This window comes from Eumetopias jubatus, unplaced genomic scaffold (genome assembly GCF_037043125.1).
Source record: "Eumetopias jubatus isolate StellerSeaLion01/CBP00866 unplaced genomic scaffold, mEumJub1_p1.0 scaffold_11, whole genome shotgun sequence".
NCBI lineage: Eukaryota > Metazoa > Chordata > Mammalia > Carnivora > Otariidae > Eumetopias > Eumetopias jubatus.
In genome coordinates this window covers 30,021,637-30,045,835 of record NW_028274817.1, presented here as the reverse complement: position 1 = coordinate 30,045,835, position 24,199 = coordinate 30,021,637, and positions in this window count along the sequence as shown.

Here is a 24,199-nt window from a genome sequence, read left to right as displayed (position 1 = left end):
CCAAGTTTCAAAACCATGATATACTCTCTTCTTCATTCACCTCAAGCCCAATCCACATGACTCCGGAAGCTTCTTTTTCCTGTGGGAGTGAGCAAAGTCATTTCCTCATCTGAAAAATGGGGATAAGAAAATAATAATATCTCATAGGTTTAGGGTAAGAATGAAAGATGTAACTAATATAGGGAGACTGGCTGGGTACTTGCCACCCTGGGGGTAATTATTAAAAAAATAACTAACCATAATAACAACAGTAATAATCATAATGAGTTTGCTCCATTTAACTTCTCCCCGTTGGACAGATGAGAGCCTCACACTTGCTGTGTTTCCATCAACTTAGATACAACCCTCCCTCTCTTTAATTCCAGTTAATTCCATTTTCTCTGCAGAGCTTTTTATGTGGCGAGCCCTATCCCCCATATCTGCCCTAAGCATATCTCCCAACTAACTGCAACTCAATCTTTAAGGATGAAATTAATGTTTCTCACACCTACATTTACAATGAAACAAAATCATGGAATTTTAGAGTTGGAAGGGACCTGAGGACAACTCCAACTGTCCTGTGGTCCACGACAGTGTTGACATTCTTTACCACAGAGAGAAGGAATAAGAAAGAGGTGGGTGGTGGGGGGGGGTGTGCCTGGGTGGTTCAGTTGTTAAGTGTCTGCCTTCGGCTCGGGTCATGTTCCCAGGGTCCAGGGATCGAGCCCCGCTCCTTCGAGAGAAGTCTGCTTCTCCCTCACCCACTCCCCCTGCTTGTGTTCCCTCTCTCATTGTGTCTCTCTCTGTCAAATAAATAAAATCTTTAAAAAAGAAAAAAAAGAAAGAAAGAAAGAAAGAAAAGAGGTCGGGGAAGAGCAAGACAGAAGTCAGGTGTCAGTTTGAAGTTCTCCCTTAATTGATTGTGGAAACTTCTGTCAAGCCCAACCTCTTCCCATTATAGAAGGAGAATCTAGGACCCAGAGAGGTTAAGTGATTTGCTCCAAAAATTAGTGGCACAACAAATTTAGTGACAGAGCTTAAATTAGCATCCAAATCTCCTGGCTCCCAATTCAGGGTTCCTTGCTCTTCCTCAGGCACCATGCTGCCTCAGGGCATATCCTTATACTTGAATAGACTATACTGAGTTCAAGACTGTAAACAATGCTTACTATGGCTGGCCTAACAAATCTGAGATGCATGTTTACACAATTAGGGCACTTTTAGGCACCCATGCCCTCCTCAAGAGGATAAACTCTCAAGTGCTTGGCTCCTTCCACCAGGACCCTAACCCGTTCTGCTCCAAACTATGCTGGCCACAGGTTCTGCCGCTCTTTCCATGATGTACCTGACTCATCCTCTACATCTGCACAATATTATTTTCTTCCTGATGATAACCAAATGAGTATCTACAGCCCCACCTTTCCGCACTGGAAATGGAGTCTCATGCCTCCCTGGATAACAACCAGTCTAGACTGACCCAATTCCCAAGACCTCCTACCACCTGGGCAACCGTGAGGGCTAGAGGGGTGAGTCTCAGAAGCTCATTGCTTCAGGCAGACGACGCTGATGCCACATACTGGTGACTGTTAGGTAAGCTCCCAAGATACCTGTTTTGATCCTATAGGGTTGACACATTTAGACAAGGGTGATCTCTGGAGTCTAGAGTCTTCTTAAAGGCTGACGGGTGTAGCTTCTGCCTGATTTCCTCATTCCGCCTTTCTTCTCTAAGCACTGTTAACAGAGCCCCTTGCAAATAGCAGGCAGGTGCTCCACAAATGTGCAATGAACTCAACTTCCCCTTCGTATCTGAAATCTGCTCCCCCAACCTGCCCCTACCCTCCGCCCCCCACCAACATGCGACTGGTAGTCAGGTGCATTCCAGCTCTCCCTGAATTAAAAAGAAAAAGAAAAATGGTATTTAGTATTACTACCTTTGGTGTGTTAGATTTTCAGCAGGACTGAGCTGTAATTTTTGTGGTTTTGAATCAGGAATTTTATTTTCTACACTGCCTGATACCCAAGGCCTTGCCTGCCCTACGCAGTGTAGGCACAGGGAGCCATCCGAGTTTCAACAATCCTTCCCTCCAACCTCCGCCATGCCATACGCTATGTGGTATAAGCAGCAAGCTAGTTAAATGCAGGGCTCTGATACCCACCCAATTGAATAGAATTCTAGCTCCATCACTTAACTTCCCAGCTAAGTTAATTTACCTCTTTGTGCCTACGATTCCTTACCTGGAAAATAAAAATAGTAATCCCTCCCAATGGTAAAATAAAAAAAAAAAAATCTATTCCATCTTTTTCCCCATTTCTTGTCACAAAGCTCCTAATGCTCCTGGAATTTTCCGAGTGATGAGTGTCTTTTGTTATTCATCATGAGCCTTTTCCCAAGCTTGAGTTTATGCAATTGGCTGACTCCAGGTGGATCCCCTAGATAGCTTCAAGATGGAGGTTGCTCACCAGAAAGACCAAACATGCGATTCAAGAGCTGGCATTTTCCCCTGCATTCCCCGGTGAGGGAGTCCGGGGAGTGGGCGAGAGGGATGGCACCGGAGATTGAGTTCTAGCAAAACTCTTGAAAAAGGAGAGCTTGCAGGTTGGTGAACTTGCTGATGTGCTGATGTGCTGGGAGGGGAGCACACCCAGGCGGGGCATGGAAGCCCTGTTTCCCCACCCGTGCCTTGCCCTATTGCAGCTCTTCCACTGGGCCGTTCCTGAGTTCTACCCATTATAATAAACCGGTAATCATAAGTCAGGTGCTTTCCTGAGTTCTGTGAGTCATTTTAGGGAACTATCAAACCTGGTGGGGAGGTCATGGGAACATGTGAATTGGTTGTCAGCCAGGCAGAAGTATGGGTCACCTGAGGACCCCCCCCCCCACATTGGCAGCTGGTCTCTGAAGTGACAGCAGTCACGTGGGACTGAGCCTTTAACCTCCAAAGTCAGAACTAACTCTGGGGTAGTGTCAGAATTTAACTGAATTGTTGGACACTCAGTTGGTGTCAGAGAGTTGGAGAGTTAGTTGGTGTTGGAAAAGACACCACATATTTGATGTCAGAAGGAAAAACTGCCTCATAGAGATGGTCTGAGGATGAAGTAAAATAATCTGTGGCACACGGTAGTAAGTAATTAATAAGAAGCAGCTTTTACCATTCCTTGCATGACTGTGCTTCTTCCATACTTTGTGAATCACACCCGATGTCTTATGCTGGACCTGGAATCCTACCTGGAACCCCAACCAGCTCGGCTAGATCCCCCAGTCCCCATCTGACTCGGGCCACTCCTTCTCCTCTTGGATTAGACCTGTCCCACTTTCCCTAGCTACAAGCTGAAATCCTACTGAAACCAGAAAGACACCCATAGCCACCCATCTACCACAAAGCATGATACTGCCATGTGCTTAACTCCGACTTCTACTCGCGCCACGAGGCGCAAACCATCAGATGAGACCCTCAGGACACAAATACCTGCCCAATTCAAGGTGAATTTTGTCCCATCTCTTTGGATGCTGGGATTCGGAGAGTTGGCCATCCTCCACGGATGAGAGCCTTAACCGAGGTTCAGCTCTATCTTCTCCCCCTCCCCATTCCTGCTGAGTCTCAGCATGCCTCCCAGATGAGTACATATGGGTTTGACTTAAAAGGCAGAACAAGGCAGTAAGGTAACGATGGTCTCATGACTTTCAGAGCAACTTACATCCCAAAGGTCTTAATATTGACTTCAATTGGAACTCAAGACGAGGTACTAATCTTCCCATGTTCAAGAAGGTCACTTTTTGTCTAAAAATTGCAGACCTTTCCCATGTGATTCACACATTCCCAGAGGTTTCTGGCTTCTTTTTGAGAATCTAGATACTCCAGCAAAAAAAATTTAAATACCACACTTTCTGCTAACACCCCCAGGGAAGAAGTGAATAGAAAGGACCATTGAGACCATTAAGACTCCCCTGCAACAAGAGTCTGCTTGTCTGAGACCACCACAGGAGGCAGAATGAATGGGACTTCTCAGTCGATTTTTTTTTTTTTTTTTTTTTTTTTAAGAATCCTAATCCAATTACCTTCAGCTACCAAAGTCAAAATAAGACTTTCCTGGACCAAGATAGAAGCGAATTCATCTGGACAAGTGAAGTCTGTTAAATCCAAAACCAAACCCCAAACCATCATGCATATGTATCTTTCTTTATATAACAGACTTGTTTCTAAATGTGCTGCACGTGAAAAGCCTTTTTAAAAATAAATTGACCCATATTTTAAGCACACCAGAGGAGCTTGCTATTTAAAGGAATCTCTGTGAGTCATTTTGTAGAGCAAATAACCACCCATTAATTTATTTGTGAAATCTGATTTCCACACGTTGCTTTTACTTTAAGAGAAAAATGGTAAGCACAAAGTCATGACCAATAGATCATGCCAGAATCTTACCATCTCTACATTGTAGCTACCATCAGCTGGAAGATCTGTCTCAGTTCCCAGTCACTGACTCATACTGTCATCAAGTCTGAAAGGAGCTTGGAGATCAGGAGCCCACTCTTTGACATATCTAAAATAAGATTCCACCCCATGGTCAAGATCATGAAAAATGACCACGCTGGGCACAACAATATTTCGATGCCTAATTTCAAGCACACAGATCTGCAGATCACATACCAGCTAAAGGTATATAATCTGATCCCGGAGATAAAACGATGGGCACGTGTGACAAAGGTGGCACCCAACATGGCTCCGGGACCCTCATGTGCATGAAATCAACAGTGTGTGACCAAGCAAACATATGCCAGAGTCCCCAGGAAACTGCAGCTATTAAAAAGTGTCTATAGGGGTGTCTGGGTGGCTCAGCTGGTTGAGCATCCGACTTTGTTTTTTTAACTTTTTTTTTTAGGATTTTATTTATTTATTTCTTTGACAGAGAGACACAGTGAGAGAGGGAACACAAGCAGGGGGAGAGGGAGAGGGAGAAGCAGGCTTCCCGCCGAGCAGGGAGCCCGATGTGGGGCTCGATCCCAGGACCCCGGGATCAGGACCCGAGCCGAAGGCAGACTGTTAACGACTGAGCCACCCAGGCGCCCCTCGACATTTTTTTTTAAAGATTTTATGTATTTATTTGACAGAGAGAGACACAGCGAGAGAGGGAACACAAGCAGGGGGAGCGGGAGAGGGAGAAGCAGGCTTCCCGCCGAGTGGGGAGCCCGATGCGGGGCTCGATCCCAGGACCCTGGGATCATGACCTGAGCCGAAGGCAGACGCTTAACGACTGAGCCACCCAGGCGCCCCAAGCATCCAACTCTTGATCATGATCTCAGGGTGGTGGGATCAAGGCCCGTGTTGGGCTCTGCGCTCAGCACGGAGTCTGCTTGTCCCTCTCCCTCTGCTCCTCACCCTGCTTGCGCTCTCGCACTCTCTCTCTCAAATAAATAAATCTTTCAGAGAAGAAAAGTGTTTATAGGAGGTGTCATGAAGCCAGTCAGGGGAGAGCATCAGCCCGATTTAGGGTCGCTGAGATGAGGGACATTTAGAAGGGACAAGATGGAGGGAGAGTGTTCTCACCCCCTTTCCCAAGCAGCCAGTACCCTGCCACAGTCACAGCCCTAAGCGTTCCTATTTTTCACAACCTCCTTATACTTCTTAGCACTTCAGAAACCACAGGTATCCGCTGTTTGACATTTCCCCACGACTATCTCTTCCTGCTCCAAGCCTACGCAATAAACTAACCCTTTGCTTTCCTCATCTTCATTAACACCTACGTGGCACGAATTACGGAGATATTCATTTGGTCTACCCTGCACAGGAATACACTTTAAGTATTTCCATACCTGTTCCCGCCAACCATCAAAGACCTGAGATAGCTTTCATGTAAAAACATGATACAACAGGGGCGCCTGGGTGGCTCAGATGGTTAAGCCTCTGCCTTCGGCTCAGGTCATGATCCCAGGGCTCTAGGATTGAGGCCCCGCATCGGGCTCCCTGCTTGGAGGAGAGCCTGCTTCTCCCTCTGCCTCTACTGTTCCCCCTGCTTGTGCTCTCTCACCCTCTCTGTCAAATAAATAAATACGATCTTTAAAAAAAACAAAAAAAAACCATGATACAACAGATGCAAAATATGACACAGTGTTATAAAGGCAATTTTAAGAGGTGGGGAGTAGGGGAAGAGACCAAAGCAAAACGGCCCAGTAACAGAGCTTCTCTGGCGATCTGACTGGGTACAGAGATAGAGCTTGGAGGATCCTGGGGAAGAGATGGTTAATTTATAGCTCAGACTCTGCCTCTGAAATAGCAACTATCTCCATCAGCCTTTTCCTGGGAGAACATGGTTGTACTTGGTACGGGCCTACCATTGGGGAGGGAGACTTTCAGCTTAGGCAGTATATGATGAAGTGCCAAACTGAGCGGCAGGCAGCGCTATAGCAGGTGATCGGAGGCAAGAAGGTCAGTGGGAGCTGTAGCGGCCGTAGAAGGCTCTCTGGCGCGGCCAGAGAAGACGCTGGGACTCTGCACATCTCAACTGCTCTCTGACAGTGAAGAGAAAGCTCCAATTACTTACCTTCCACCCCTCTTTCCCAGGGGTCACACCTACCCTTGGCCCCCAGGGGGTCTGCTCCCCCTCCAGGAACCCAGGGAATAAAAGAGCATCCACTCACACGAAAATTTCAGGGCACTAAATATAAATCTTCACACACACAAGGTGAGACATCGGTCATTTGGTGTCCAGAGGAGCACTGCTCCATCATGGAATTTGGTGATTATAATGACACGTCCCTCACTGGGAGGGCAGGAGCTGCTCTGGAAATAAGCTGCCGTTGTCTGTGGCCCAGGGAAAGGACAGCTCTGACTTCCTCAGGTGCTCGGACTCTTGGCAAAATGAATATTCCAGGGTCCTGAGATGCATACGGGATCACAGGCTGGGTTCCCTGCACAATCTGGGGCTCTTCCTAAAGAAGCCAATTCTCACTCTACCTGATTTGGCATCCCTGAGAACACTCATATTTACACACTTACCTGACACAGTTCTCACCAGAAGGACATAGAATAATGCCAATGCTGCCAATAGGGGTGCCTGGGTGGCTTAGTTGGTGAAGCGTCTGCCTTCGGCTCAGGTCATGATCCCAGGGTCCTGGGATCGAGCCCCGCATCCGGCTCCCTGCTCGGCCGGGAGCCTGCTTCTTCCTCTCCCTCTGCTGCTTTCCCTGCTTGGGTTTGTTCTCTCTCTCTCTCTCTCTCTCTCTCTCTCTCTCTCTCTCTCTCTGTCAAATAAATAAACAAAATCTAAAAACAAAACAAAACAAATGCTGCCAAGAAGAAAACAAAAAAAGTAAGTAACACTTCTGTAGCATTTACTATAGGCCCAGAAATGTTCTACGCTATTTACACATGTTAAATCATCTAACCCTTGTGAGGTAAATGCTGCTGTTGTCACCCACCTCACAGGTGACAAAACTGAGGCCCAGAGAAGGAAAGGAACTTGCCCAGGGTTCCACAATTAGTACATGTCAAAGCTGCAATTCCAGCCCACGCTAACTGGTTCCAGAATCTTTGCTTTTAACGACTATGCCGTACTGCCTGATCTGTAGAGCAAGAGGCAAAGGATGATCCTTTACTACCATCCACATCGGCCCAGGTAGATGTAACATAAAGTCCAGATAGCTGGGCTCTTCTCAGGAGAACACAGACTAGGCTGCCAACTACACAGTATGATTTGGAAACAACCGAGCAGAATCTCATGACCGAAAACATACCCCACCTTCTGTAAAAATATCCCAAATTTCCACCGTTCCAAAGTCACTTCTCTACTTCTTAAGGGCTTTGGCATTTTCAAGAATCCCTTATGAAAAGGTAAATATCACAGGACAAGGTAATCCCTTAAATCCCTATCAGGCATCTACAGTGTGATTAAAAAAAAAAAAAAAAAGTTCATTGAACTTGCACTCATAAGAGTTGGCTTCCGGCTCTAATGCCAATTACTGCCTGTGTGACATCGGGCAAGATGCTCAACTTCTCTGAGTCTCGGTTTCTTTATCTGTTCAGTGGCAATGGTAACACTTGCGGGGACTCCCTCATAGGATCGTTACAGGAATTTAATGGTTGCAAAAGCATTTTGCAGACTTTAAAGGACTCTACTACTATAAGTTGTTCTTATGATTGGCTAAACCCCGGGTAGGAAAATATGAATTAGCGGACTACCAAAGAAATGTACTCAGCCAGTATAAGATGGACAGACAAGGCATAAACCTAAAAGAATCATGGTCCAGCTGACTCAAAACTGTCAGCCTGGGCAGGTGAGTCTCTTTGGGGCTTGATCCCACCTGACCATGAATCTCCACTGGCTCAGCTCTGGCTCTTCTTGACTTTGGCTCCTGTGGTGAACACTCTTTGGCTCGGCATTCCAGGCCCCAGGGCCCCAGACTTGGCTCTAGTTTCTGGGGCCCTAGTCTATTTCTTGACTTTCTTTTCTGGTGTCTTGCTGCTGGTAGCACCTGCCCTTGGCTCCATTTTGACCTGTGACCTAGCGCACCTTCCCGCTGTCCAACGTCCTCAACTCACTCAGCCCCCCACTTACACCAGCACCCTGGAACCTTGCTTCTCTGCCTCGGTCATCAAGTGTCTATTGAGGGCCTGATATGGGACAGGCATAGCACTCCCTCTACCAGGCAAATGGTTCCTCCAGCTACGATAGCAGGGAGCTGGGGGTGATGGGCAGGGCACAGGGGCACCAAGATGGAGGTGAGGAACATGGAAAAGTAGGAAGGAAGGTAAAAGAACAGTCTTTGTCCGCTCTACTCTTTTGCAGAAAAGAGCATTAACTGTCATAGAGGTTCCTGTTGATTAAGCACCTACTCTGCGCTATGCATTTGGAATACACACATGAAAGCCATGATCCCTGACTTCAAAAGGCTTGAATCTAATGAGGACAATGGGCAGGTGAGGAATACTGTTAAAAGGAAGCTCTGTTCCTTTGGTCACCAATTTGTCCTCTATAGGCCTTAGGTAAAGCATGATTATAATACAGCAGTTTGAACATGGGTGCCAAGCTTGGTTTGAATTATAAATTGTGATGGGCTACTTTTTCTGCTACATATATTTTCCCTTCAGTTCCTCTCTCTCTCTCTCTCTCTCTCTCTCTCTCTCTCTCTCTTTTTTAACTGGGATATAATATACATAAAGTGCACAAGGCTTATGTGAATCACTCAACAAATTTTTATTTCTGTATACACCAACATAACTACCACCCAGATCAATATATAAAATGTAACAGCATACCAGAAGCTTCTCCTGTAACAACAAGATTAATCACACCCCGCCGCAATGAAGTTACCACTATTTTGATTTTTGTGTAATAGGCCTTTAGAATTTTTCAAAGCACTGATGAGTTATATTTGTTTGGAGAACTCTAGCCTCTAAATGCTGATCTCCCTTGATATACTTGAGCATCCCAGCCCCTAAAGATTTTGTTATCCTTAATATGCTTAGGCTACCCAAGATCCTAGCAGTCTGGCTACCCCTCCTCCCCCATAATAATTAGGACAATACCTGTCAGCAAAAGAAGGGACATTTGGGGGTGCCCGGATGGCTCAGTTGATTGAGCATCTGCCTTCGGCTCAGGTCATGATCCCAGGATCCTGGGATTGAGCCCCGCATCGGGCTCCCTGCTCTGCGGGAAGCCTGTTTCTCCCTTTCCCACTCCCCCTGCTTGTGTTCCCTTTCTCGCCATCTCTCTCTCTCTCTGTCGAATAAATAAATAAAATCTTAAAAAAAAAAAAAAAAGAAAGGACATTTGGAACAACAGGACACAAATAGAGGACACACCACTGCTGGAACCCACTGACAAAAGTTCTCTCTCTGCTAGATGGCCAAGATCGGACTCAGCTTTGTTGAGAGCCCATGGGCTATTAGGACAAGTCCAGTTAATCTGTTATTCTGCTAACACCATGGTTTACTTGGAGCAAAAATAAAATGTCACCCTTACTCCCCCGTTGTGGTTAAGAAATGTACCCTTAACTTCCCCACTGGAACTCAGAAGGATGGAAAGTATTATCAACACTTGCTAGTCTTTTATCCATACACTGGGAATCTGTGTCTTGCCCTAAAGGCACACTCACCTGACAAGAAAGACTGCTCCTCACTTCATCTTTAGAACTAGGAAATGAGGGCGCCTGAGTGGCTCAGTTGGTTAGGCGTCTGTCTTGGGCTCAGGTGATGATCCCTGGGTCCTGGGATCAAGCCCTACGTTGGGCTCTCTGCTCAGCGGGGAGCCTCCCACTCCCCACCTGTGCTCTCTCTCACTGTCTCTGTCTCTCTCTCTCAAATAAATAAAATCTTAAAAAAAAAGGAACTAGGAAATGAGTAATCAGACCAACACACAATAGAAGCAATCAGAGCTATAATGAAGATCGATACATGGCACAATGGGAGACTAGAGGGGTGAGAATCTGAGTTAGAGACGACCTCCCAGAGACAGCTACGCTTAAGCTGACTTAAAAGAGGGGACAACCTGTGCAAGAGCTCAGACATCATGAAAGGACGTGATATTATCAGATGAATCACGTAGATCAGTGTTGCAGAGGGCAAGGATGGATGGGCACAGAGATAAAGCTAGAGAAAATGGTAAAGATCACGAAGGGCCTTATATGACCTACGAAGAAGTTTAGATTTATACTCTAAGCAACGGAGAACAACGAAATAATTTTGAACTGGAGAGTGGCCCGATCAGATTTGGATTTTTAAAAATTACTCAGCCAGAAGTGTGGAGAATGGAATGAGGAAGAGACAGAAGATGGCTGCAATGATCCAGGTGGGACATGGTGAGGTATCTCTACGGCGCCCAGGTGGAGATATGCTGTTGTCTGCATATCTAGAATATGTAGATTATGTAGATCATGAATGAATACGGATACCCATACGAATGAATATGGAGCTTAGAAGACAAATCTAGGTTCAAGGTGAGGTTTGGGGGCCATCTGTATATAAATGGCAGTGGTTCAGGGGCATCTGGCTGGCTCAGTCGGTGGAGCATGAGATTCTTGATCTCAGGGTCATGAGCTCAAGCCCCACATTGGGCATGGAGCCTACTTAAAAATTAAAAAATAAAATAAATGGTAGTGGTTTAGACTGTCTAGGAAAAGCATATGAGACAGAGTAGAAGGTCAAGATTAGAGCCTTGGGAAACAACAACATTGAACAGTCCAGCCAAGGAAGCAGAGCCAGAGGATGAGGTAAGAGGTAAGAGGAAAAAACAAGAACAGCAGATTGGCACAGTAGCCAAAGGAAGGAAGATTTCAAGGAGGGATTGGTTATTTCACATGCTGTGAAGCGCTGCGAGGTAAGTATACATTGGTTTGGCAATGGAGGTCGCCCGTGACCTTGGTGTGAACGGTATCATTGCTAAATCACACTGCATGCGGGAGTGAATAGAGGAGTAAATCGGGAGCAAGGAAGCGGAAGCTACCAGTTTTAGAAGCTTTAGTTGGAGCAGGAAGAAGAAAGTGGATGAGAGGGGGAATCTGCTATAGATCAAATGTGCGTATCCCTCCAAAATTCATTATGTGGAACCCTAACTCCCAAGGTGACAGTATTTGGAGGTGGGGCCTTTGGCAGATGATGAGATCATGAAGGTGGAGCTATCACGAATGCAATTTGTGCCTTTATAACAGAGACCCCAGAGAGCTCCCTGGCCCCTCCTGCCATGTGAGGACACAGCAAGAAGACAGCCATCTAGAAACCACAAAGCAGCCTCTTGCCAGACACTGAATGGGCCGGGGCCTTGAAATTGGACTTCCCAGTCTCCAGAACTGTGACAAATAAATTTCTGTTGTTAATAAGCCACCCAGTCCGTGGTATTCTGTTATAGCAGCCTGAACTGACTAAGAACCGTGGTTCAGAGAGGTCGTTTATAAGATAAGACAGACCTGAACCATTGCCAGAAAGTACTGTTCCATTGGAAATACTGTCAAAGGGAAACAAGCATCAGATGAGATACTGACCAAAATAACTTTCAAGACTTCAACTCAGAGGTTTTATGATTCCTGCTGATAAGGGATGGAACATCCAACATAGAGGCTCCTCCCAGGTGCAGAGGAGCTTTCTGAAAATTCTATGTGCAACAGAAAAATTAAATATTTAAATAATGCATTTCTCTTTGGCCATAAATATAAAGAAATGAATGGAAAGTGAGACTGTGACAGAAATCATTTTTCAGGCCTTTGGCTGTTAAATCCACAAGGTTAAACAAAACCACACAACCTATGTTGAGGAAGGATACACATTATTGCTATCCCTAGGATTTTACCTAATTGGTGTATAGATAACAATTTTTAAAATCCCTCATGGTAGCAATTTACTAACAGAAAAAAAACAAGTCAATTGTAATGGCCTATAAATTAACATATTACTTATTAAGCAAATTTTACCCCCAAGTACATCAAAACATCTTAAACATCTGCACAACGCGGGGTTGGAAAACTAGGTAACTGAAACAGAATTAAAGAGGCACCTGGGTGGCTCAGTCGGTTAAGTGTCTGCCTTCGGCTCAGGTCACGATCCCGGGGTCCTGGGATCGAGTCCCGCATCGGGCTCCCCGTTGCTTCTCCCTCTCCCTCTGCCTGCCGCTCCACCTGCTTGTGCTCTCTCTCTGTCAAATAAATAAATAAAATCTTAAAAAAAGAAATAAAGAAAAAGAGTTAAAATTCTCGAGAAGAGTCATAAGCTCAGCCAAGAAATATTTATTGAGCCCCTACTATGAGCCAGGCATTGCTCTAGTAACTAGATATCAACAAAAAATAGATGTGTCGATTTATGTAATTCCTTCTGGAGCCTCATCAACACAGCTGGAAGAACTGCCCTCATTTCCAAACTGTTTGAATTTGTGGCCATTTCTATCCTAAAGCCATATTTATCTTCCTATAGAAAGACATGGAATATTACTGCTGGAGAGACCTGCAAGGATTACGGCCTCGCCTATCCCATTTCATAGACGGCAAAGTTGAACTAATGAGAAGATTAAAATAAACTGTTAACGACTGGAGCCAGGGCTAAAGCCCAGAATTCCTGAGTTCTGATTCAGCGCTTGCTCTACGGATGGAATCACATCAATAAAACCACGTCTCTCCCCCAAAACCCACACTAACCTCCACCTCTTTTGGTCAGCTTTTCAATAATCAGTTCTGCATTTTTCTCTAAAATAGCAAAGTTTCTATGACCTGTGGGTTCTTGGCCCAGATTTAAACATCAAGCCTAAAGATTGCAAACATCTCTCATCCACGGGAGGCTGGGGGCGGGGGCAGATGGCAAAGATCGCCTAGCTTTGCGCATTTCATTAAAAGCGTCCAAAATTCCAGGAAGATATTGGGTATGTTTTATCTCTATTGTCTGGCTGCTAGGGAGAAGAATGTGTCGTCTTAAAATTCCTATTCAGAATTTTAATTAAATTGTGGCCTGTGGCAAAATAGAAAGGCATTCAAATCAAATGCTAGGGTCTCTTTGTTTATTTTATGAGCTCTCATCTCTAACTAGTTCTCGCTGAAATAATTAAATGTCTTTTCAGCAAATGGACTGTACAGGCTGTTTGGTTTAATGTTTCTTATAACCTGGCAAGTATGGGCTTTATAATTCAGTTGAGTTCTGCCCTTCCCCACCCTACCCGACCTCCCCCCAACCACACACACATTTTTCTCCTCTCTTCACCATATAGGCTGACTCAAAGGTTTCCGAGGGTCAGAATGGCATTAATGCACCTGTAGGCCAAAGCGCAGGCTGTTGGAGGCTGAGCACATTGCATTTGACATTAATAGGTCAGAGGTACTTCTAGATTGAAACTGCTGAAGGTGGAGAGGACACACAGTGTAGTCAATGAGGCCTCTTGGTCTGACACTGATGCACGAAATCTCTTATTTACTGACCCACTGTATTGCAGGAAAGAAAATTTGCTTTTTAAAAATTATAGATAGACTCCACATGGAGGAAGGGACTGCAGAATTTAGCTGGGGAGTGTGAATGTGGGGGGTGTAGGGGGGTGTGGGTGTGAGGGGGTGTGGGTGTGGGTGTGTTAGGAGGAGGGGTATGCTATTCTGCTTCATAAAACACGGTTATGGATCCTTTGGGGATAAAAGCCTAAGCCTAGGGCAGAGTCTGAAATGGGGAGATTTAGTCAAAAGGGATATAATTGCCTACATAATAAAGTAGAAAAGAGGTCTTTCTAGGAATACAGAGATTGTTCCTGTGAGCAATTATTTTCGGCTTCCTCTAAACAGAGCCCTGCCCCAAATAGGAGTGTAAGAGGGGACAGAGCGCTTAGAAGAGGAACGGTGTCATTCTGACAGCTAACTTCTAATGTGTGTTCGCCGTGTTCTTCCAGGCACCAGGCTAAGTGCCTTTCCCCAACTGTCTCATGCAATCTTCCCAACAGTCTTACAAAATTGGGACCGTTAGTCTCCTCATTTTACAGATCTCATCGCTGAGGTTTAGCCACGTTAAATGACTTACCAAAGGCTCATAGCTACTAAGTGGCAAAGTTGGCCTTCCTATCTGTTGCCCCCATCCTCCTCCAAAGAAAGGGGAAAATGGTGTGAACCTGTGAAATCTGAGCCTCCAAGCTGTTAGGCTCACTTAACCTAAATAATAGTGGTGCTGATAATGCAGGGGGAAGTGGACAGATCCTGGGCACTTACGATATGCCAGGCATCGTGTTAATAAGCACTCTGGAGGAGTCAGGTCATTTCATCCTCGCGACAACATCCAGAGAAAAATATTTGTCTTCACTCTATTTTGCAAGTGAAAAAACAGTGTCCAAGGTTAAGGAACTTGTCCAAGGCTACCTAGTTAGAAAACGGAAAAGCTGTAGAGTAAGAACAGATCTCCACAAGCTAGGGGGACGCCAGGGCCTAAGGAAAGAATGGTCTTCCAGTAGGCCAATCCCTCCCGTGAGATGAGGCCCAGTATATTTTGGAACCCTGATGTTCAACACATTTTATACTGCTCCCTCTTCTATGTTGAGATCTAGCCTGGAAAAGTAAGCTGTGGAACACTTACGCATCACACAGTGGAGATATAATAGAGTCGAGAAATATTTGGTGAATACATGAATTGAGTCTAGTCTATAGTTTTTAATTTTTTCCTCTTGTGGCCCTGTAAGCTCCATGTCTCTATGATGAGCTAAATGTTTTCATTCGAGTTTTGAATGTACCAAAGTCTAGAATAATAAAAGATAATGAGTAAGAGAAAGGACTTATTTGTAGTTAGATCAATGGGATGTGGAAAAATTTAAAAAGAAATAGATCTCTCAAGGCCCTTATTGTTTTGGGAAGGGCAAATGTGCTGTGGGGACTAGGCATCCAGGGAAATAGAAAAGAGTTAAGAATGACAAGAGGAAGGGTGGTATGGGAGCTAAAAGGGATCTGGCATCTTCCATAGCTGCTATGTACTGGGTCCTTTTATATACTCTAGGTCATTTAATCCTCACATCTATCCTGGGAGGCAAGTGTTATTAACTCTGTTTTATAATATGAAAATTGAAGCTTATAATTAAATAACTTGCCCAAAGTTTCACATACAGGAAGTGGTGTGGAGCTGAGATTCCATCTCTGGTCTGACTTTTTCTAGAATACTCACTGCCCCTTCAAGTTAAGTTCAGAACAGAAGGGCATTTTAATTGAGCATGGAAAAGAAAAGATTTCAGGCTTAGGAAGACAAAAGAATATATGGCAAAGAACTTGTGGAAAGGCCCAAACCAAGATCAGCAAGATTTGAGGAAACTGGAAGACAGGCCCTGATGAATGAGATAATTATCAGGAAAGGGGTATTCTATGTTCTCTACTATATTACCCATATTTCCTTGGGTAATTACTCGGTAATTGTAGCAACTATCTGGAGCGAAGGAGTGAAAGCTGTAGCCAGGAAGACAGACGAGAGGCAGCAGTGCAGGATGGTGGGGAATAAAGATAACACTGTCCCCAAGACCCCTGCTCAGAGACCTTTCCCCAGCTTGTGGATGGCAGAAGGGCATGGAGGACTTGCTGCTAGCCCCCAACATCCACCAACAATGAGTTTTTTGAAGCTTCACAGCTTTCAGTCTTCTTTCCACCTCACGCAAGTCAAAGCTAGGCCCAGGAAGTAACGATGATTCCCTGCGATTCAAAAGCCCACTCTATGCGTGTTATTTGAGGTCCTCCCAGAAGCACATGTCAAGACAGGACCCAACATGGAAAGACTTTCAGAGCAGAAGTGAGTGTAAGAAAAGAGGAAGGGAGTTGTGACGAAAGCCTGACCCTGACAAAGGGAGAGAGGCGGGAAGGTGGAATGGGAGTGGTCTAGACTACCGGGCAGTTTAAGGAAGCTTCTCCGAGTCCTGGAGCCAAAGGTGGCCAACAAAGCAGTGCACATATCTACCGGCACTAAATGTGCCTTAGGCTCCCCACTGGACACAATCACAGGCGGGAACAGCCCATGGGAAGGGCCAGAACACAGCAGCTGAGGCCCTCAGTCAATTTACCTCTTCTAGACAGTCTGCCAGTCCACTCCAAGGGGCCCCAACACACCCCCTGACTCCTCTGTTCGTAAGGACAGGGGCAAATCTCAGCCGAAGGATCATTTCCCAAGGGAAGTCTTTCCTCATCCCAACCCCCGACCCCAGGCAAGGTAAACTTACCTTTTTATATGCTTTCATGAAAACCTGTTCCTTTCCTTCAGAGCACTTGTCCCAATTTGTTCTTATATATTTATTAGTGTGATTATTAGATGAATGAACATCTCTCTTGCTAAATTCTAAACTCCATGAGAACAGGAACCATAAACTGTCTTGTTCACTGCTTTACCCTCAGTGCCTACCACAGGGACTAATAGTAGACACTCAGTGAATATATTTGGAGTAAATGGATGCGAATGAATACATGTCAAAGAACAAATATGAGCTGTATAATCAGTTCTAAGCCCCCCACTACTGGCAACTATAGAAGGCCCAGGGCTGGGATCAAGGAAGGACACATAGCTGGAAAGGGTGAGAGTGAATAGACAGGTTCTTGGTAAGGATGGTAACAGAGGATCCTTAAGCGGGCATGAGCAAAAGCGAGCTGAGGCTGGAGCCTGCTAGACCACGCAGACTGAGATTCAGGTCAGAGGAATTAAGGTAAAAAAGAAAGAGTGAATATACTTCGGGGAGTGAGAGAGATCATGAACATTAACCAAATAAGCACCCCTTTATGTGATCAAGCAGTCTGGTCCTGGAAACGTGGGGCCACGGCTCTAGCAGACATACAAGGAGCCAAGGAAGTGGACCCCGTAGCAAGGCAGGAGCCCAGCCCACAAAATAGCCTCAAGGACTTCTCCAGGGAAGAGAGGTTGTGTCAACAACGTCTGTGGATCTTGGCCATGTTTTCCCGCTCAGGTCTTCTCTGGTAGCCTCTCCTAGTCTTAAAGGGACCACATCCTCTGAGGACGCTGGCTGGGTTCGTGGGGGCAGCTCCCTGCCTCACCACTTTTATCAGCTGACAGCCCTACAGTCCTCCAGGACCACTTGAAATTCTACCTTTCTAAGCCTTGGCTTTTGCCCTTCAAACAGTGGGATAAAATTTAACTTCACAGGATGATTGGGACTAGAGAGAATAGTATGAGATTACTCATAATAATATGAACAGGCTCTAAGGTGGTTTCTTGCAGACTCACAGTATTTTTACACCAAAACATAAAATTGAAATTTTAAACAAAGCAAAAATTTCCCTGTACTCCGCTGATGATAAAAAAAATGGCTTTGGACACACAATATGCACAAAGTCTTTAGAAAATCTTGTCAAAATGGATAGTCCCTCATCTAGTCGACTCAGGATCAGCCTATGGGTCAGAAGATGTAGAAAATCCTAGAATTCTGGGTTCTCTGAGCTGAGGGGATGCCTCAAGATTAGTCCAGGTTGCAGGAGGGAGCTGTGAGAATGCTGGGGATAATCACTGATTGTCAAATCCCATGAATCTATGCAGCTTCACAGAATTTCATTAAGTGGGACTTTGGAAGACCATTGTTAGAATTCACTTTCTTCTAGAGAGCTGGAGCAAACTGTAAATTTATTACAGAGCCGAGTGTAACACAGATGAAGCAAATTCCACTGAGCCTGAGACTAGGGTCTAAACCCGTGCATATTTGCTTGAAAAGTCATCCTGGATCATTCCGGTAACGAGTCAGTCAAAACTGCTGTAAATCATAGTAAATCTCTTCCAATTCCTTTTTTTTTTTTAAGATTTTATTTATTTATTTATTTATTTTCAGAAAGAGAGTGTGCCCACACACAGTGGAGGAGCAGAGGGAGAGGGACAGAGAGAATCTCAAGCAGACTCCCTGCTGAGCGCGGAGCCCCACTGGGGACTCGATCCCACAACCCTGAGATCACGACGTGAGGCGAAATCAAGAGTCAGAAGCTTAACTGACCGAGCCACCCAGGTGCCCCAATCTGTTCTAATTTCTGATTCCAGTTGAGTGGTTACAGGGTCCTAGAAGTCAGAGTCTTGTTCTATTCTTGTCTGTTTTCCTGACTCACTGAGTTGAGAGTGCTCACTCACTTAACCTTTGCGTCTCTTCCATTATCTGTAAAATCTGGGCTACAAATACTTAACTGTATACAAAGCCATTTTTTTTTTTTTTTACTTCATCAGTGTCATTCACAGCATAACACACCACCTCCTCAGTCAAAACAGTACCGCTTTTGTGAAAACATATTAACTCCAAAGATAGACTTCAACTGAATCTGATGATTGTCTCTTGGAGGCTTAGCACAATGGGAAGACAAGTCAGAATAAAATACAGTTCTCGTCCTAAAACAGTGAATCCCAAACACCACTCCACACACTGGGACTAGTCCCTGACAGTGTTTACACAAGTCCATGGCAAAACGAAAAGAAAAACAAAGGATAATACAGAGAATGTTCTGTGACTCTACACGTCTGTTCAATTTGAAAGAATTTCCTTTATTACGAGTTTCTTATGAATATTTCCCTTCTAATTTTTTCTAGGCACTGAAATGATTTTTTTTATCTTAGGGTGGCAGTTGCCTCTTTTTAACAGCCTCACTTAGCCAAACCAAAAAAAAAAAAAAAAGGCAAAAATTCAGTCCTTTTTTGTCTTTTAATTTTATTGGTCAGATAATTAAAAATGAATGAGACTCGCTAACTAACTTCCACCTACTTAAGTCACATGATCAATCCGGTTTATAGTTTAGTCCAGAAAATTGCTTAAATTTGTTATATAGAAGTTTTTGTTCTGGGAATTGTTTGAATTTATAATTAGAAGCTCCAGAAAAAGAAAACAGATTTGGAGCTCAAGCTACAGCTAAAAACAAAACACAACAAAAGGAGCAAAGCCAATAATAACCAAATGGTGCCTGGCACGAAGGCCTTCAACAAATATTTGTTGAATAAGTAAATAAATTATCAAGTCAAACAAATGCAAATTCAAGTAATACCTAGCCAGCAGCTATAAAAACAAAACAAAACAAAACAAAAAACCAAAAAACCCCAACAATAAAAAACAAAGAAACAACAACAACAAAACACAAAAAAACAGAGTGATAAGAGGATTTTCACTCTTTGGTCAAAATAACATGTGAAATGGCTTTTCATTTCTAATTTTTCTTTTCAGTTAGAGAGAACTCCTAAGTTTTATATGCCTTCAGCCCAGGAAAGACCTCAGGCTCACTTTTTTCTCTTGCCAAGAGAAAATAAAAAGGCTGTGAGGGGCGCCTGGCTGGCTCGGTCCCAAGAGCATGCAACTCTTGATCTTGGGGTTCTTAGTTCAAGTCCCACTTGGGTGTAGAGATTACTAAAAAAAAAAAGAAACAAAAAAAAAAAGGTGGTCAGAGGAAACCAAAAACAATTAGGAAATTGCATAGACTCATAGAAGTTAGAGACGGAGATTTAGAAATCGGCCAACCTATTCCTTTCAATTTACAGATAAGGAAACAGGCTCTGAGAAACTTGCCCAAGTCGCCCATCCCTTTACATTTGGACCTTGAGAACAAAACCAAGATATTTCTTTTTTTTTTTTTAAGATTTATTTATATATTTGAGAGAGAGAGAGAGAGCTCGCAAGAATGGGGGGAGGGGCTGAGGGAGAGGGAAGAGGGAATCCCAAGCAGACTCCCTGCTGAGCAGGAGCCCCACGTGAGACCCAATCCCATGACCCTGAGACCATGACCTGAGCCAAAATCAAGAGTCGGACACCCAACCGAGCCACCCAGGTGCCCCAAAAACCAAGATACTTCTGCCATCGAGCAGCAGTATACCCTAATTGCAGGGGGAAGATAAGCATCATTTTGAAGACTCCTTGGATAGTCAAACTACAAACTTAAAAGTTTTAAAATACATTCAAAAGACAGAGGAAACAAAACAGTTAAGATAGGAAACGTTCACATTAGAATTCATGGTGAAGGGTAAGAATTCTAGGGACAGTGGGTTGTGGAAGAGCAAAGGTCCAAAGACTAGAGTGGGCATGATGCATTTGGGGGAAATTGAGAGACAGTGAGTTATAAGTGACTTGTGTATGTATTGGCTATCTTCAGGATTATTCCTGTGCTAGCTTTCATCAACACTAGATTGGCAAAGAGCTCTTACTATTGACCAGCTACTAGGATATGGCAAAAGTCTTGCTCAACTGAAGCTCACATTAATAATTACATCCATGTTATTACAAAGATACACTGACAAAACCAAAATAGTATATGTATAAGGCCATTCGATAGAGAATCATTTGTAGTAGCAAAACACTGGAAGCAACTCAAACGTCCGCCAGTTGGGAACTGCTTAAATAAACTATGGTACATACCCACAAAGGGTATTATTCAGCTATTTAAAAAAATGAAAGAATGAGGAAGACGTCTATATTCTGATATGGTATATCAACAGGATCTATTACTAGGGAAAAAAGCAAGAGTAAAACAATGCTTCTAATATGGCACCTTTTTAGGAGCCTAATCTAAAGGGAAACATACATATTCCCCCCACATACACACATTCACTTATAGTTTCAAAATGATACAACATAAAGAGGCACCTGGGTGGCTTTGTCAGTTAAGTGTCTGACCTGTGCTCAGGTCATGATCTCAGGGTCCTGGGATTGAGCCCCACGTCGTGGTCCCCACTCAGCAGGGAATCTGCCTGTCCCTCTCCCTCTGCACCTCCTCACGCTCACTCTCTTGTCTCTCGCAAATGAATAAAATCTTAAAAAAAAAAAAAAGAAATGACACAACAGAAGGATAAACAATAACTAATGAAGATGCTTATCTATAGTGCAAGGGAGGGTGGACAACACCGGGATGATCTTGGGATTTCTTTAAATATACTTTGTTATATACTTTGACTTTGGAACAAAATTAATCAAAAAGAAAAAATCCCTAAAAATAGAAAGCAAATGGAAACAAATGAACTGAACTTTATACTAAATTGGTGACAAAGAGGGGCGCCTGGGTGGCTCAGTCGTTAAGCGTCTTGCCTTCGGCTCAGGTCACGATCCCGGGGTCCTGGGATCGAGCCCCGTGTCGGGCTCCCCGCTCGGCGGGAAGCCTGCTTCTCCCTCTCCCGCTCCCCCTGCTTGTGCTCCCTCTCTCGCTGTGTGTCTCTCTGTCAAATAAATAAGTAAAATCTTTAAAATAAATAAAATAAATTGGTGACAAAGCAATATGGAGAAAAGAATTATTTCAACTTGACTTCAAAACACAGAATTTTGACTGTACATCCCAAATTGGATTTACTGTGTCAGGACATAGAGAGCTACAAAGAAATTCTGAACTGCATTCAGTAGTTTTACTGTTAATGATAATAGTGCTATTTTTATTTTTATAGGGAGCTATATTATAGGTAACTATGTTAATGCTATTAAGAACCAAGATGTTCAAAATAAGAGAAAGGAGAAACATAAACAAACTCGAAGCCAGGTAAAAACCCTGCAGTGTTCCATTTAAATTGGAACTATCACTATAAATTCAGGGGTTTTTTTAAAACAAAAAAGTCATTTCTTGCCCTGACCATTGAAGAGTCCAAGAAGCAATGACCACCTAATAGCAATGAAGACCCGGACACAAATTATGATCTCCGCATATCATCCCCCACGAAACAAAGAGGATTCCTTAGAGAAATCGCTGACTCCAGGTCTGGGATAGGGACTGTACTAGATGAGCTGGGGAGGTCTTCTTGTGCAGGAAAGCAAGGAAGCTCTAACAACTGCTATGGTCATGCCCAGAGGCCTCATGAGTCAACTTTAAAGGGCCTCCCACTAGCCTACTCTGGGGCAATTGGGGTATCAAAGTAAAAAATCACTGACTTACTGAGACACATCCAATATATAACGATCTCTGAACTCATCATGAGCTGATAAAAACATATTAGTCACCATTGAAGCTTACTTGGACACCAAAATCATTCTGAAAATTGATAACTACAAGGCAAAAATCACACAGCTGTCCCACCTTTCCTATAAGAACTGCATTTCAACATAGACCCGACGTTGATGAGGGAAATTTCTTCTTTAGAGAATTCTAGCTAATGCAGAAGAAATGATGGCATTGGAAAATCAACAATCTCCTCCTTCTAATGAAATAATGGACCTAGGCCATGATCATCAGTGACTGCTAAAATGATCAGCTTGAAGCTTGATAGGATACTAGAATACAAAAATCAGCCTGAATCACCTGAATGAACCCCACTCATCAACCTTAATATTATAAGAAATGAGACACCAGACGGTATAGGCCTTCTGATGTCAAGATGCAATAAAGGAAAAAGAACACAACCCATGAGGGATTCTTAACTTAAAAAGTGAACCCGAATCTAATCACATCTCTAGGAAAAAACCTACAGTTATGAAGGGTTAGATTTATATTCAAGAAGTAAAAGAGCAAACCAATTCTCACAGCTGAAGCCACTTGACTAACCCAACCCCACTCCTATAGATTCAGTCAGCCCCACGCTCTAGAACAAATCCTGTTTATTCATTAAGGGGAAATTAAGGAGCCTGAGTTCCATAACTCACATGACTGCATATAGTCAACCTGGCCACTGACCCTGCTAGAACACTGTGACTTATAACCCAGATCCAATTATGAGTTGCCTGCATTAGGCCCTGTGACTATCTATTTGGTTAACTTACCTATTGCGACAGTTGCTCTCAAACAGGGACTCTGCTTTATTCTTAAAATATTCTTAAAGATTAGGGCCCTGAGGGGCGCCTGGGTGGCTCAGTTGGTTAAACATCTGCCTTCAGCTCAGGTCATGATCCCAGGGTCGTGTCGGGCTCCCTGCTTGGTGGAGAGCCTGCTTCTCCTTCTCCCTCTGCCATTTCCCCTTCTTGTGCTCTCTGGCTCTCTCTCTCTCTCTGGCAAATAAATAAAATCTGGGCGCCTGGGTGGCTCAGTTGGTTAAGCGACTGCCTTCGGCTCAGGTCATGATCCTGGAGTCCCGGGATCGAGTCCCGCATCGGGCTCCCTGCTCAGCGGGGAGTCTGCTTCTCCCTCTGACCCTCCCCCCTCTCATGTGCTCTCTATCTCTCATTCTCTCTCTCTCAAATAAAATCTTTAAATAAATAAATAAATTAATTAATTAATAAAGTCTTAAAAAAAAAAAGATTAGGGCCCTGACCTTGAATTTCAACCCAGCTACCGGGCCCCCACTCCATATTGTTAAGCACCTCCTTGCACCCTGTTTCTTGCCTGCTCCCAGGCTGCCTGTTTTTAAACCCTTGCCATCTTATTAGGTGTTTCCTGACCTAGAAATCTTGTGTTAATTTGACCCATACTGTTAAAATACAGAATAAAATTTAAAATAAATATCAGACTATGTGGGCGCCCGGGTGGCTCAGTCGGTTAAGCGGCTGCCTTCGGCTCAGGTCATGATCCCAGGGTCCTGGGATCAAGTCCCTCATCACGCTCCCTGCTCAGTGGGGAGTCTGCTTCTCCCTGTGCCTGCCGCTCTCTTGCTCTTTCTCTCTCTTTCTCTCTGACAAATAAAATCTTAAAAAAAAAAAATATCAGACTGTGTATTATTGCTAATTCATAACATCCTGAGGTAGGTTGGGGACATTATCCTTGTTTAGAAATGGAACAAAAACATGTGAAACACTTGTTTCTGGCCCCAGAGGATATCTGGGGCAGCACCATGACAAGCATCCTCAATCTATGTTCCCTAAGCGAGGAACAGTACCCTCAGCCTGGATTCGGCCCCAAACTACTTAGCAGGTGCTCCCGTTCTCGCCAAGCCCTGAGTCCTTC